This window comes from Leopardus geoffroyi, chromosome D2 (assembly GCF_018350155.1).
Source record: "Leopardus geoffroyi isolate Oge1 chromosome D2, O.geoffroyi_Oge1_pat1.0, whole genome shotgun sequence".
Lineage (NCBI taxonomy): Eukaryota > Metazoa > Chordata > Mammalia > Carnivora > Felidae > Leopardus > Leopardus geoffroyi.
The window spans coordinates 55,617,924-55,627,898 of record NC_059334.1 but is presented as its reverse complement, the minus strand read 5'-3'; the positions used below and the strand labels follow the sequence as shown (position 1 = coordinate 55,627,898).

The 9,975-nt window shown below is 38.6% G+C and overlaps 1 protein-coding gene across 3 annotated transcripts in view; it reads right to left on the bottom strand.

Moving 5' to 3' along the window:
- The window catches only part of ENTPD1 (ectonucleoside triphosphate diphosphohydrolase 1), an 89,775-nt gene that overhangs the window by 70,385 nt on the left and 9,415 nt on the right, over window positions 1-9,975 (bottom strand). The gene's annotated exons all lie outside the window — the stretch shown is intronic.

Sequence of the window (9,975 nt, the reverse complement as noted above, 5' to 3'; positions counted from 1 at the left end):
ACTGGGTGTACAACTCAACCAAGTCTTCTACTTCCAGTCCCATGTCTTTTTATCCTGAATATTCTTTATGCCTCCACCTCGCCATACCTACTATCATCCAAGAATCCTGAAACCAGTAGAATTTGTGATACAGAGGACCAGGAGTTAAACAGGCAGACTTAAGAGTTCCTAGAGAAGCAATTCATAAATAGATAAAATAATGGAAAGACTGTGGGGGGGGGGGGCGGGAAGAAAAACAAAGCTGAGATGAACTAATGCAGGATGCAGTCACTAACACAACAGGGAAAATTCTCTGTCCCTCCTTCATATCCTCTCTGCTCATGACTGTCCTAAGACCTCGGACTTCCCCCAAATGGCCCTATAATAACCTTTTCCTCCAATATTGGAAAGTCTCTTAAAATATTTGGCTAACCTTGATTGACCAAATGCGGGTTTCCAATTTTTCTTAGAACTACCATATTAGTACCAGTCATATTCATGTCACTATTTCTTTTGACACATGTTCTTCATACAACATGGTCTCTGAATCCTTTCCCATTCTGGACATACCCACCCACCCAGTTTGTCAACATCTCACGTCCAATGTGATGCAAAAAGGGAATGTACCACCCATAGTGATTTCCAGTTCTTTACTCAATGAATCAATTAAAAGTAAACAAATTTGCACTGAATCATGAGGGAACTTTTTGAGTGGTGGAAATACTCTGTATATAGCTTGATGGGTCAGAAAGTGTTGTTGTAGGGATAAATGAGATAGTGAAAGTCAAGCACTTAGCATAGGTCTTGGCACAATGTAAGTCCTTTTATGAACCACTCCCTGGAAATCAATGCCTTCATTGCACTCTCTCTGAAGTATTACCTTCAGTTCAGAGCAATGTATTTTTTTAAGTTTATTTATTTATTTTGAGAGAGACAGAAACAGCATGAGCAGGGGAAGAGCAGAGAGAGAGAGGGAGAGAGAATCCCAAGCAGGTCCACGTTGTCGGTGCAGAGTCCGATGCAGAGCTCAAACTCACAAACCACGAAATGATGACCTGAGCTGAAATCAAAAGTCAGACACTTAACCAGCTGAGTCACCCAGGCACCCCCAGAGCAGTGTATTTTGAGACAGACAATAAATTGGAGGGCAGAAGTTTCAAAGGAGAGACAGAAGCTCCTACTCACAAAAGTTCCATTAGCAATTTGTCCCTCTCTGTTTGTGCCTGTCCAGCTTTGCCCTACTCTGGTGAAGACACAATAGGTTTATCTCCTGAGGATCAACTCCACCTAATTCCTACAGTATATTGGGAATTTCTTCACCATAATGGGAGAGCATCTGAAAACCCATGTTGCTTCCATGCCTTGGGTCAAGTGTCCTGCAAAGAATTTAACCACCCCTTTGGGAGAATCTGGGCAAACCTCCTTAGGTAAATTCATCATAGAGTACATTAGAGTCTGGCCACCCAGTTCCTGGTCCTTGCTTCATTTCCACCTTAGGATTAGAGTCAGACCACAGATGTTGACCAAATTGGTAGGGGAGTGACCTTGTATGCTGGTTTCAGTCCACTACTTTCATGTAGGATCTGAATTCAGTTTCCAGTGACCTCAGACAGACGTTTCTGCCCAATGACTTGGCAACAGACCAAGGATGTACTTCCCAGATGCCCCTGCAGCTGGACCCCCACCGTGGATCAAAGCCCTTGAATACACCCATGGTCTGGATCAAACATGACTTTATTTGTCTCCCTTGGACACAATGACCTGAGCTACCTACAGCAACTTCCTTTTACTCTCCGCATCTACAAAGAGCTTTAGGTACATGTCATATCTATGGATGTTCCATTTAGAACACTGACAATGAGATGAAAACATTACAAAGAGCAAACATATGAGCTCATAAAGCAAAGCAACCTATTAAAGATTTATACAGGGAGAAATTTATTGAAGATGTATGGGGCAAATAGGCCTCAAAACTTTAATAGACCTAAAAACTTTACCAGTCACTGATATCTTATAATTTCATTCATTCATTCATTATGTACTCATTTATATATTCACGCTTGCACTGATTTGAATAACATTTGATTGTCTGGAATGTGCTTGGTACTGGATATATAAAGTATAAATAAGACTTTATAAGATATATAAGATATACATAAGTATGTATAAGATATATATATATATAAGTATTAATAAGATATATAAAGTATGAATAATCCCTGCTCTTAAAGAACTGTAAGAATTAATCTTCAGAATGTCAATGTCATCGCCTTGATCTGTCAAATAAACGTTTTTATCCTTGGTATGCTCTGTTAAAAGAAACAGATGTAATACACCTCAGTAGGTTATATAAGATAATTCCATTCAATAATATTAGCTATAATTAGCACAAAATGTAATGTGTGAGCTTCAATTCTCTAGGTAACAGCATTATCAGCCTTGAGCGTGGCCTTCCTAGCTATATGGTATTGGCCTCACTTCCTCAGTTTTAAAACAGGAATAACAGCATTTCTCATGTCATAAGATTTTTGTAAAGGTCAAATGAGTTAATGGGTTCAACGTGCTTAACATGGTACCTGGAAAACTCCTGTTTACATTGTATCTTCCTTTTCAAATTTGCATATGATAGTTTTTATTTATGTAGTTTACATTAACAAGATCTTTCCATTTTTTAATATCACCTTAGAACCTCCATTTGGGGTTAATATCTAAGGTCAAGAGCAATTGGCCTTATAAAGGAAATCCTAAGTAGTAAAAGCAATAACCAAGAAGGACAACATACTCATAGCCCTAATCAAAAGGAAGTAAGTAGAAGTAAGCAGCTCAGAGTCTCAGAAATTAAAATTTGTGAGACGCTTATCAAAACTATCACCTACTAGGAAAAGATGTTAGAACATATGACACTCTGTTAAGTTAAAACTAAACCAACTGCAGGACACATGAATAAAGTGACAGGACCCCAGTCAAGGCTCAGGCTTTCAAAGCACATCTGGACTCTGTATTAAGTTTCAGACAACACACTTAAAGTGAGACCTTAACAGCCTAGAACTGATCTGAAGCTTCCCAAAAAACAAAAGCGTTAGCCAACTGGAACTTGAAAAAACAGTGAAATACAGTAGGAAGGCTGAGGCCTCTTCAGCTGGGGAATGGCAGACACGGAGGAGTCATGACAATATCCTTTCAAATATCTGAGGGACTATCCCACGGAAAGAGATTTAGATCTGGTCCACCTCTATGGCTCAGAGGGAAGTACTAGTGGCAAATGGCAGAAGGAAGATGCAGGAAAGGAGAAACATTCAGTTAAATTTTAAAAAGAGCAAATCTTTGTAACAGATCTATCTCATATAGTAAGAGAACTCTATCGGGCATTTAGGAAAAGTAAAGTATAGGAGGGCAAGCAGAGACTCTAGGACTCAACAGAGAATTCAGCTTGATCAAGACGCTGGACTGTGGATTTGGCTGGTTTCTGATAACTTTTTCAGACATCCCTGGTAAGAAAAATAAAGCAGTGATATACTTTCTAAGACATATTAACCATAAAATGAGGATAATAATAACATTGACCTGACAGAATTGTGTAAAGATAATAATAATATGTGGGAAAAGACTTCAATGGGAAAGACTAAAATGAAAACAAATAAACAAGCCCAGAGGAAACAGAGGGGAAAATTTCAATTATTATCCTCACAGAGATGAGAAAAAAATTGCATCTGTGAGACCAAAAGAGTGTACAATTTTGTTTAAATAAACAATTAGAAAATAAAAACAAGTTTTTAGAATTTTAAACTACAATAACTGAAAAATGAACTTGACAAATGTCTTTGAAATTTTAAGAATAAAGTTGAGAAAATATCCTAGAAGGTAGAGCTGACTGCCAAAGAGGATGGGGAGAAAACACAAGAAATTAAAATTATTAATACAAGAGAGACAGCACCTGACTAATACACCTTCCAGAAAGAAAGATCAGAGAAAACCACGGAAAGAAAATTATCAAAGAAACCATATGAGAAAATTTCCCAGAACTAAAGGACCTGAGTTGCCAGATGGGAGGGGCTGAATGCCCAACACAATAGATGAAAATAAACACACCCCAAAGTACATCACTATACATGTTTAGTACATAAGGGATAAAGAAAAAATCCTAAATGCTTCCTAGAAAACAGAGGGTGGGGTGGGAGGAACAAGTGGCATAAAAATAATTGGGAATAAGAATAGCATCAGACTTCAAAAATCCAAAAGACACAAAGGCCTCAACATTTTTAATCCAATGCACCTTTTCTCAGGAAGTACCAAAGGATGTGCTCCACCCAAATGAGGTAGTGAACCTAGGAAAAGGAAAAGATGTAGTACAAACGGAGAATCAAAATCAACAGTAGAAAGGTCAGGGGAAGAAGTCCAGGAAGACAACCATGCCGCAGTCTAGAAGAGCAATGAGCTTAGATGGGGATAGGACAACAGGTTCAGAGAGGAGGTTTTAAAAAAGAACAGACAAGAAGGACAAAAAAGAAAAATTACTGACTACGTAGGAAAGTGTATCAAAGGGTTCGCAAAAAAGGATTACTAATAGAGAGACACTGAGAACTAAGCATATAAAGAAGTGAGAGGCCTTATTAATGTCAGTAAAAATAAAAAGTCCTATAGGAAAGAACATCTGAGACACAAACAATAATTAGTCATGCTAAAGGAAACATTGCATATGGATTTAACCAAAACTTGTGACATCACGATGGTGCGGAGAAGGCAACCCTGCAGGAATGTAAGAAAGCAAACCATTCATGGGGCACCTGGGTGGCTGACTTTGGCTCAGGTCATGATCTCATAGTTTGTGGGTTCAAGCCCCACATTGGGCTCTGTGCTGACAGCTCAGAGCCTGGAGCCTGCTTCAGATTCTGTGTCTCCCTCTCTCTCTGGTCCTCCCCAACTCATACTCTGTCTCTCTGTCTCTCTCTCAAAAATAAACATTAAAAAAATTTAAAAAAAAAAAAAAAGAAAGGCACTCAGCTACCAAAATAAGCAACAGAAAGCACAAATACCAGAAGAGATTCTGAATCTCTTTTCTCAAATCCTTTCTCTTCCCATCCCTTTATTAACGTTGGTACTTGTTAGGTATCATTCTTCATCCTCTTCTGTTTTCATTCTCTACCCTTTCCAGGGAGATTTATTCATGCCCATCCTTTCCAACTCCAACTCTCATTATCTCTGGATTTTGGACAGACCTCTCTAAGCTCTAGACCCAAATTTCCAGCAATCAACATAGTATCTCTGCTTGATGTCTTATAACCATCTTGTGTTCAGCATGTGCCAGGATGAACTTGTTATCTCTCTCCTCCTCTGTCAAATCTACTCTCCTTCCCCACTTCCTAGCCTTATTTTATAAGCACTTACTGACCCAATCATTCAAATCTAAACTTGAGAAAAAGTCTTGACATCTCTTTCTCCTTCTCTCCCAACAAACCACTTAGCTCTCTACTTCAGACTCTATAATTCAGAAAATTGTCTAAATCCATCCCCTCCCATTCATTCCCCTGCCCCCACACCCTGCACCATCAATGCCTTAGTGCAGGTCCCCATCACTTCTCGCCTACTGGGCTACTGCAGAAACCCAATACGAGTCTCCCTCCATCGCTCACCAATCTTGGTTCATTCCCTACACTGCTGCCAGAATGATTTCACAAAGCCAAGTCTTATGACCACCAAGCATGATGGTAGCATAAGTGAAAATACTTTGCCACACTCCCACATTTTTGTGAAAATCTACAACTATGCCTTAAAAGAAATGGGATTTTTTTCCCAAATGAAAAGCCGCTGTATTCGAATTAAGACATGACACTAATGGCCAGCATCATCTCTTCTGAGACATGGCAGCATAACCAGGCACAAGTAAGTAGAGGCCTTAGTTGGCCCTCCTAAACACCCATTAACTTAGAAAGAACAAACGCACATTACGGGAGAAGAGCAGCAGAGTGTGATGGGAGAGGCAAGGGTAACTCTTTGAGAAGCCCCGGGTAGGTTGTTTTGTCTCGCTTTGTTTTGTTTGTTTGAGTTTGTTTTTGCCTGTGTGAATTGGCAGCCATGTGTCTACCATGAGTATAAAGAGATCTTAGAATTGATCTCCAAAAAAAAAAAAGGCATTACTCAGGCAAGGCACTAAGCAGTGGAACAGCTGCTCACTCTTCAGTTCAACGTAAATTTGCTGTCAGTAGGGAAGGGACAAGAGAAGAAAACAGGTTCTAAGAAGGGTCCTTCCTGGATGTCTTTATGCCTCTGGACAATAACATTGAGAGAATTCTGACAACTATAGACTGTCCTCTCAAACATGACTAAATAGTGACAGGACGTTTGCCTTCCTTCCTGGATCTGAGTTAGCTTTTTTTGGCTAGAGGATTGAAATATCTTCCCACATGTAGAAGGGGATCTAGCACTTAGTGACTGCATTCTTCCAGGATCCAAAGGGAATTTGAGGGGGCCAAGGGGAGACTATGCATTCCAATCATCTCTAACACTGGGCTAGGATGAATCTCCCCCAACACTTCCTTCAATTCTTTTTAGAACAAGGTGAAAAATACACATATTCATTTGCACACACATACAAAAGGAATCTTTTTTTTTTTTTTTAAGGGTAAGGCCTTAGATTAAATAAATTTTACAGTAAAGTAGAAAGAACGATGAAGGAAAATCTTGCCTCTAAAATAGATATGATGCAAGAACGAGAGAGAAACCTTTCCTTGTTTATTTTTTAGTTAGATACAAGAGGATGTTGCTATGAGAAGAGAACAGACTAAGATAAAAGATTTCATGGTAACCAAAAACACTGCAGCTGAATGAAAAGTTTATATTGGAGATAATTAAGGAAAATTGCATCAGTGATGTAGAGCATATTGTAGGAAAACACTCTCAGAATACAAAGAAAAACCAATGAAGGAAAGGAAAGAGAAAGAAAGAGAGAGAGAAAGGTAGATGGTGTTCAGAGATTAGAGATCCAAATAATAGGTCCTGGAGGAAAAAAATGAACAAAGCAGGAACACTGATAGGAGTTATGCCAAGAGAAATCTTTCTTGCTCCTGAAGAAGTCCTGAATTTGGCAATCAAGGGGGTTTACCATATTCTAGGCAAAATCTGTGAAAGGAAGTCTGTACTCAGTTGTCTTGCTGTAAGAAGTATAAATGTCAGGACTAGAGAACAGAAGAACGTTAGGGCTGGAAAACAGCTGTCCTCAAACTTCTCAGCACCAGACACCTCAAGACAGTAGAAGAATATTTCCAATTACAGGAGGGGATAAGATGTCTATATTTAGACAAATTGTCACCCTCTTACCACACTGATGCCCTTTCTAAAAAACTACTTTGGTATGCTGACTAGAGCATTATGAAGAGAAACAAAATTAAGAACTCAAGGATGGGATTGAACGCGTAATGAGAAAAGAACTATATTGAAACCAATTAAATCCATGGAGGGATGAGTATAATTATTAATATCCAAATAAAAAGGAAAATCTATTAAATAAATGCCTAATATAGTTTTAGATACTGGAATTTATAATATTATGAAATTAAATAATTAAAATAAGAAAGGAAGACCAAGGGAAGCAAAAGCTCTTAAATTCTTACCTTTCATAACACAGCCACAATTACTCTTGTTTTTACTTTGATATTAAGATACACTTAAGCTCAGGAATGTTTTTATTTTCATTTAATATATCCACAGACAAAAATAAAAATAAGATATCTGTTATCCACAGCTTTCTAGAAATATAAAAATAAATAAGCAAAAGTGCAGAGTCCATATAGCAAAAAGCATAATACGAGAAAACATTCAACACCAGGGAGAATAAAACAAGAATGGTACGTAAAATAAATGTGAACTAATATAAATTCCTCCATGAAAACTCCAGAGACTCAACTTGGATTTAAAAAGCCAATGGTTCATGGGGTGCCTGAGTGGCTCAGTCAGTTAAATGTCCAACTTTGGCTCAGATCATGATCTCACAGTTTGTGAGTTCGAGCCCTGCGTCAGGCTCTGTGCACAGCTTGGAGCCTGCTTTGGATCCTGTGCCTCATTCTCTCTCTGTCCCTCCCCCACTTGTGCTCTCTCTCTCTCTCTCTCTCTCTCTCTGCCTCTCAAAAATAAATACATGTAAAAAAGTTTTTTTTTTTAAAGCCAATGGTTCATAAAGGATACATAGAGAATAAAATGAAAATTCCAGCTGGCTTCTTTGCCGAAATTGACAAGCTGATCCTAAAATTCATATGGAAATTCAAGGGACCCCAAAGAGTAAAAACAATCTTGAAAAAAAGAACTGACTCTGATTTTTAAACTTACTACAAAGTTATAGTAATCAAGACAGGGTGGAACTGACACAGAGATAGACATACAGATCAACAGAATAGAGCTGAGAGTCCTTACATTTACAGTCAATTGCTTTTCAACAAGGCTGCCAAGAAAACTCACTGGGGAAGAGAATAATCTTTCCAATAAATAGTGCTGGGACAACTGGATATTCACATGAAGTTGGGCCTCCACCTCATACCACATCCAAAAATTATTCAAAATGGATCAAAGACCTAAATGTGAGAGCTAAAACCAGAAAATCGTTCAAACAAAACGTAAGTGCAAATGTTCATAACTATGGATTAGACAAAGGTTCCTACTCCAAAGAAGATCTACAAATACCCATTAAACACACAAACAGATGCTCAGAATCATTAGCCATCAAGGAAATGCAAATCAAAGCCACAAGACACCACTTCACGCTCAATATGATGGCTATAATCAAAGATCAACAAAAAAATAAAAAGGGCTAGGTAAGGATGGAGAGTGACTGCAACCATCACACACTGCTGGTGGGAATGTAAAATGATGCAGCTACTTTGGAAAACAGTCTGGCAGTTCCTCAAATGGTTAAGCATAGACATATGACCCACTTCTTGGTATATATCCAAGAGAAATTAAGAACATAGATCCACACAAAAACTAGTCCATGAATGCTCAGAGCAGCATTATTCATAATGATAAAAGGTAGACACACCTCAAATATCCACTAAGTGATGAATGGATAAAATGTGGTTTATCCATACAGTGGAATATATGATAGGAAATGTTCAGAAGAGGCAAAACTTTAGCAGAAAGGAGGCTGGTATTTGCCAAAGGCTGTGGGGGGAAGAAACGGTATGTGGAGATGGAATGGAAGCGACTAATGGGTACAGAGTTTCTTTCTGGGGTGATAAAATGTTCCAAAATTGATTGTAGCGATGACTACACAATTCTGTGAACGTAGTAAAAAACACCAAAAAGTGGATGTTAAGTGGGTGAATTATGTGGTATGTGAATTACATCTCAAAATAATAGTAAGATCAACAACTATGAGTTCAAATCTCAACTTCAACACTGACCAATGGAGAGACTTTTGCTAACTCACTTCTTCAGTCTCTCGTTTGTAAGACAAGGATAGTAAACAGTACTGATCTCCAAAATTTGTTTGAGAACTGAGTTAACAGCTGTAAGGTGACTAGAACAGCAGGTGGTCCAATACACACGGAACCTGTAGGTTAACTAACTAAAGTCACCACCACTTCCACGCATTAAAAACTTACTGTATTCATTTCCTACGGCTGCCATAACAAATTACCACCAACTTGGTGGCTTAAAGCAAAATACACATTTACTCTCTCACAGTTTCACAAGTCCAAAGTCTGAAATCAGCTTCATTGGGCTGAAATCAGGGGGTCAGCAGAGCCGTTCTTCCTTTTCCATCTTCTAAACTCCATTCCATGCATTCCTTGGCTAGTGGCCCTCTCCCCCACATTCAAAGCCAGAGGCACAGCATCTTGCTTCAGTGGTTACATTGCCTTCTGTGACAAATCCCCCACTCTCTCCCTCTTATAAGGATATTGGTTGCATTTAGGGCCCGCCTGGCTAATCCAGGATACTCTCCCCAGTTAAAGATCCTTAATTTAATCACGTCTGTGAAGACTCTTTTTCAATAGGACATGCATGAAT